The following is a 6,379-nucleotide window of genomic DNA, read 5'->3' as shown; positions in this document are numbered from 1 at the left end:
AGCATTTTTTGGACACATAAACTTCTTATATGACAAGTTGTCTAGGCATATGTTTATGTTTACGAATTAAAGAGGGAGATTCTACTTAAGTACAGTTCTGTGTAAAAATCATGCAAAGGGTGATATATGAAGGTTCTCAGAATTTGATGATTTTCCATACATAGTTTTCTTTTGCCCTATGAACCATGTATGCAAAAGGAAAAATGTTTTGATTCACGGTTACCATGGAAACATGGGTAAAAAAATTTCCCTAGCAACCAGCCAATTTTCAGCTTCGATGGACTAGAAAATCTCTTATCTTTCAGGCTCAAATTAAATGTAAATACTAAAAGAATTTCTTTTTCATTGCTGTTATTCTCGAGATAATGATCTTAACAGTTTCCACAATCAAAAAAATAGAAATAAGATTTAAAGATATATCTGTGATAGATGTGGGAATATATGCATGTTTTTCCTTTTTTGCTGACTCAGCATTTTCCTTGATTTTGGAATTGTTCAATGCCTAATGACTCCAGTGATGGAGCTCATACAGACATCCTGTTTATATAACATAAAAGCAGAGGATCTTGTCTTTTAGAATTTGAATTCAGAAGCGTATATTTTTTAAACATTCCTGTCCGTTGCCTACATGTAGCAAAAAAAATGGATGTTTTGATGAATAAAAAGAGAAAAAATGTAAAATAATTAAGTTTAAATCACATAACTTGTTATCTTTGAATATTTAAAACAAATTTTACAAGAAATTGAAATTTTTGAGACCTCTCTGCAAACTATGGAATGTTTTACAATTTGTAATCTCCATGGTAACAGCAATTTCCCCTTAGCAACACATCATAAAATAATAATTTTAGCATGTTAACGTACCTGTTGTTAAGGATTCTTCAAAGCATGCTGTAAAATTGTGATTAAGCAAATTTTACAATGCAATTAGTATCTTATAAAATTTTATTTTTCACTTGATTTTCCCATGGCAACGATTCTGAGCACATAGCAACCAATGTAACCTATGTAGAGCTAAGAGGCATTATGAGTAGGAATTTAAATTGTTTTGATACTAAGAATCAAGATTTCAGGACATTTTTATGTAAAATCATTGCTGGTACAAAATATACATAAATATATACATTTGCAATCAAGATTTAAAAATTGAAACTAAGAATGTTACCCATGGTAACGGGTATAAACATTTTATAATCTTGTAAATTGCTTTTTTCAGTATACAGATTTAATTACTCTAAAAATAAAAAGGGGGTCAAACCCCCTGAAGCATTCCCTCTCACAGATTTCAAGAAGGTGCTTTTCAGGCAAGCATTTTCCCTTTAAACTTTTTGTACATGTAATGCAATAGTTTTCTTTTTAATGAATATTGGAAACGATGATAATAATGAAATGATCAATACTAAAATTCATCTACATGAATATTTTCCTTTTTTTCTTTTGGCGTCATTTCGTTGTTTCTGACCCTTCTTTTCTATTTTGTGTATGTATTTAAGCAGTATTTAAGCTCAAAGTCCATTTAAACAATAGAAATCGGGAAAAGAGCAATCAGGGACCTCCAAAAACATCAGAGGTGGGGTCAGGTGCCATGGAGGAAAAACGGAAAAAATACGTAGACAATTCAGTGTGTAAATAATGTCCTAACAATTATTATGAAAAACGTCACTCAGCACTTGAATTAATAATAGGCTGTAATTGCAAGGCAATTGTATCGAACATAAAACTTGTGTAATGATGATTCATACAAGAACTGTTGATATCCTTGTTTTATCAGACGGGGTGCGCTTGGAGCCATCTCTTTAAACAATGCTATGAAAAATAGTTTTGAGGAAAATATTGGCTCAGAGGATAGGAATCCTCTCCTTCGCACCCCTTTTTTTTCTGAAATCAACAGCAACCCTGGAAAACAAAAAATAAACAACCCCCTCAAACATTTCCTCTCTTCTTTTCTAAATATTAAATCATATATTACATGTATCATATATTGGTGTGAAAAAGTGATGATAAAATTCATAAAAAATTTTGTTTAGATTTAAGTATTGGGGCAAAATCAAATCAAATCAACATCTCTAACGGTAATTTTACGGGTAAGGATGCATGTATACTTGGACGCGGGTGGCTGGTAGATGGATCTGCGCCTGATATAGACTGTCGATTTGAATTTTATAATTCACCTTGATAACTTATAACTTGTGACTATAATATATTTTCCCACGGTATTTTTTTCTGAGTCTTGAGAATTGCAAGGGATATGAAGCTTGGTAGTAAGTGCGATAGTAAGTTTGTTTATATCTTTTAGTATAGATTTGTGATATGTACTAAGGATAGAGTCTGAAGAATATAGTCAGAAAGGATATCGTCATTTGAGAAGTTAATAAAACAAAGAAAAAATCAACAGAATAAATATTAATATGAGTAATTTATTATTAAAAATACTTTAACGAACCTGCATTAGACATGTATTGAAAAGTATCGTCAATATTCGGAAAATGTATTCAATCCATTTTTATAAATATTAGTTTTTAAACAGAAATTAAATACATTCGGAAATAATCTTTGTTCATTAATGTTTTGTTACAGGGTCATATATTTGAAATATTACATCAGTTCCATCACAGTTATAAATAGTTTTTTTTTGCTTAAATAAACATTTATATATACAGGTATAACGTTAAGGTTATTTTTTTCTTCATTTTTCGTTGCCTTTTATTTTATTTTTTATGACCGAAAAAGGTGAATCAATCTATTATTTCATTATGATACCCCCCCTCTCTCTCTCTCTCTCTCTCTCTCTCTCTCTCTCTCTCTCTCTCTCTCTCTCTGACATATTTTTATCTACTATACGAGCCAAAAGAGTTCCAGTAAATTGGACATACATGTAACACGCAAATCATAAGTGCTACAACTACGGCATATTTTGTGAAACGCTCCCTTACCTGCACGTCTGAAATCCTTAACGCGGATGTACTTTTACGATCTACGATTTGTAAGTGAAACAGTCTTCCCTTAAAGTAGAGGGCAAACCCAATACGAAACAAAATCTGCCTAAGCTAGAAATAAATGACACCTTAGAGATTCAGCTTTGGACGTCTGTCACTTAGCCATATTTCCTATGCAAAGTCACAAGTATGGGAGGTTCTTTTCTATATTTAGATGATTTTAATTAAGAAAAAACAGTTCAGTTCTGATTCGGAAAGATTTTCCGGAAAAATGGCAAGAGCTAAGCTCCACCTCCTATTTTATGGTCATCAGTGATCTGTTAGATCTACTTCTCTAAATCTATAGTCCCTGTTGTTTAATTACATGTAACTTTGTGGCCAATGAAGAATTCGCCAAGTGGTCACGGTGATTGCATCTTTCATGAGCAGTAAGTCACATATCAACCAGAAGCTTCAATATCGGAACGTTAACATTCACATGTGGAAATATCTATGTCTCATTATTGTTGAATAATCAAAAATCCATTCCGTAATTAGCATGAATTTTACATGCTTAATAAATCAGCGAATAACTTCTTCTTTTTCTTAGCCAAAAATCTCAAAAGTCTCCAAAAAGCCTTTTGTGTATCCTTAAACCAAGAAAATCATTTATTTTTTTAAAGAAACTTCTGTTCTTAAGATATTTCCATGTTGATGATTTTGTTTGTTTGTTTGTTATTAACGTCCCTCTCGAGAATTTTTCACTCATATGGAGACGCCACTACTTGCCGGTGGAGAGCTGCAAGTTTTGACCTATGGTTGGCACTCAGGGCCTCTGAGCAGTGAGGGATCTTTTTCGTTCCAACACCTACTGCGACACGGGACAAAAATATTGTGGACAATTTTGAAGAGGCCTCATGATCAAATGTCAATAAAAGCTGTAAACCAATACCTAAACAAACCTTTAACTTTACAAATAGGAAGTCACTTTGATACAGGATGGCAAAACTGTGAGTCCTACATTTTAGCTCCATATTAATGAAATTTGATAAATAAATATTCGATTATTGAATTTTTAATAACTGAACTTTTTCCTGCTAACCAGATTTCAATTTATATTATGTGTGATCGAAACAGTCAGACTGTTCTCTGTCCGATTTTTTTTTTTTTTAATGAATATTTCAGCTTAAAATGGATTATTCATTTAGAGAGGTTTGAAAATGAACAAAAGAGGGTTTAAAACAATGCATATCAGACTGTTAAGATATCAATATTACATCTGATATGAAAACGCATTCATTACAAGCAGAAACCCAATCGTCATTAACTTTTATGAATGTATTCACAAACTAATATTTGCACACGTATAGCTTGTTACGAGAAAAGTCAGAGGATTAGAAATAATATGTTAACAAACTTTTTCACTTTTCACTCATATGAGACGCCACCACTTCTCAGTGGAGGACTGTAAATTTAGACATGTACTCTGCAATACAGCCGTTAAACAGTGAGGGATCAATTCCTTACGCCGCAACTCTAAAGCAAACGCTCTAACCACTGCGCCACTATTCCATTTTTCTAACAATCTATTTAAAAATTAAGAAAGACTTGTTTTAAGCAATCATTTCCTTTCAAAATTTGTTAATTTACTATAATTTATTTACATCTTACAGGATTTTAATGTGTATAGTATTTCATTTAAGAGACACCCTGACGGAAAAATGGGGAAACTGACACAAGTAGAATTTTTGGAATGACACATGCAAATTTTCTTCAATTCTTGAAGATATAAGGTTTCTGAAAATTACAGGTTTAAAACCTAAAAAATCTAGCTTTATGAAGAAAAATAAAAGTAAAAATAATTTTTGTTTACCCCCACACAAAAATATAGATTCACTTCTTCCTCTTTAGTGAACGCGTGCAGAGAAAAATTGATAAATTTACCATGGTGTCACTTCCATAGATAAATATCGGATGATCGTGGATTTTGATACAATCTTCAATAAAAATGATAAAACTTATTCCTGACTTCTTGCTCCAATTCAAAATTTCACGTACCGTTCACGGTAGCTCAGTCGGTAGAGCGTTCGCTTCGTGATCGGGAGGTCGTGAGTTCGAATCTCGGCGCGACTGACCTAAGTCGATAAAAAATGGGTAGCAACTGTTCCTTCGCCAGGCGCTCGGCACTTTGAAGTGAAAGTTGTGGGTCCTTTGGATGAGACCTTAAAAACCAAGGCCCCGTGTCACGGCAGGCGTTGGCACGATAAAGATCCCTCACTACTCAATAGCCCTGAGTGCCGAGTAAAGGTCAAAATTTGAAGCCCTTCACCAGTATATGGTGACGTCTCTATATAAGTGAAAAATTCTCGAATGGGACGTAAAACAACATTCAATCAATCAATCAATATTCCCAAGGTCAAGAAAAAAGATAATGACCTTGACCTGACCTTGCTTTTAAAATTAAACGGTAAAATTTAATCTAATTGATACCATTACTTAATGATAATGTCTTCTTAAATCTATGAAAATTTCACTAATTCATAAATACAAGAAATAGAAGAAGAATAGCTCCTTAACGAAAATAGCTTATTTAACTGTGGGAATTATATGTCTTTCCTCTATGAAAAATGAGTAATATATTAATAGGTACGAATTTTCCATCGAGGTTTTACCAGGGGATGAACTCAGAACAAAATGTGTGTATTTAAATCATCATCAAAATCCTTTACTTCTTTTCAAGGCGATGCTACTTCCGACGAGATGTGCTAAGGGTTTCTTACAATTCATCCCATAACAAACGTAAGAGTTCCATACTGTACAAGCTGGAAAAGTATCTCTATGGCACAACTCCTTTTAAATCAAGTCATCAATGGCTGCGATAGGGAAATTTTCTTCAATGCCTCGCATCCTGATATGGCGGATATTTACCATAAGATTGATCAGAGGTGTCTTTCATTATCAATGTTTCTTGAAGAATGCAAGGAAGTGGTCAAAGAAATCAAGCGTCATCCTTGTATGCAGGGCGATGTTGGGGAGGCACTCAAATCGTTTCTCCGACAGACCCAAGATGTAACTGTCTTTAAGTTTTACTCTAAAATTGATTCCTGCGACCTCGAGATGCTGCAAGAAGATATAATTAATCAGATGAGAAGAAACACAAATAGTGGATCACAAGATTTTCAACATTTCCGGATTTTTGTTTCACTGCTGATTTTTAAATTTCTTTAAAATTTTTAAAAGAAAGTTACGATGAGGAGCAGATGTTATTAATATGGAAGATTTACCTAGAGACATTTCACAATCACATATATCTTCTTTTACCGTCTTTAGATTATCGGCAATTAGACATCCTACTCTCAGCTTTGAGAACCTTTAAGGACTAAATTTAAGGAGTACGAGGCATCTATGGAATGTTACCAACCAAGCTGTACAACATATTGTTTGCAAAAATTTTAAAACACTTT

This window comes from Saccostrea echinata, unplaced genomic scaffold (genome assembly GCF_033153115.1).
Source record: "Saccostrea echinata isolate AGI-Se365-2 ecotype Australia unplaced genomic scaffold, CSIRO_AGI_Sech_v1 ptg000055l, whole genome shotgun sequence".
In the NCBI taxonomy this organism is placed as follows: Eukaryota; Metazoa; Mollusca; class Bivalvia; order Ostreida; family Ostreidae; genus Saccostrea; species Saccostrea echinata.
This window is presented reverse-complemented; position numbering follows the sequence as displayed.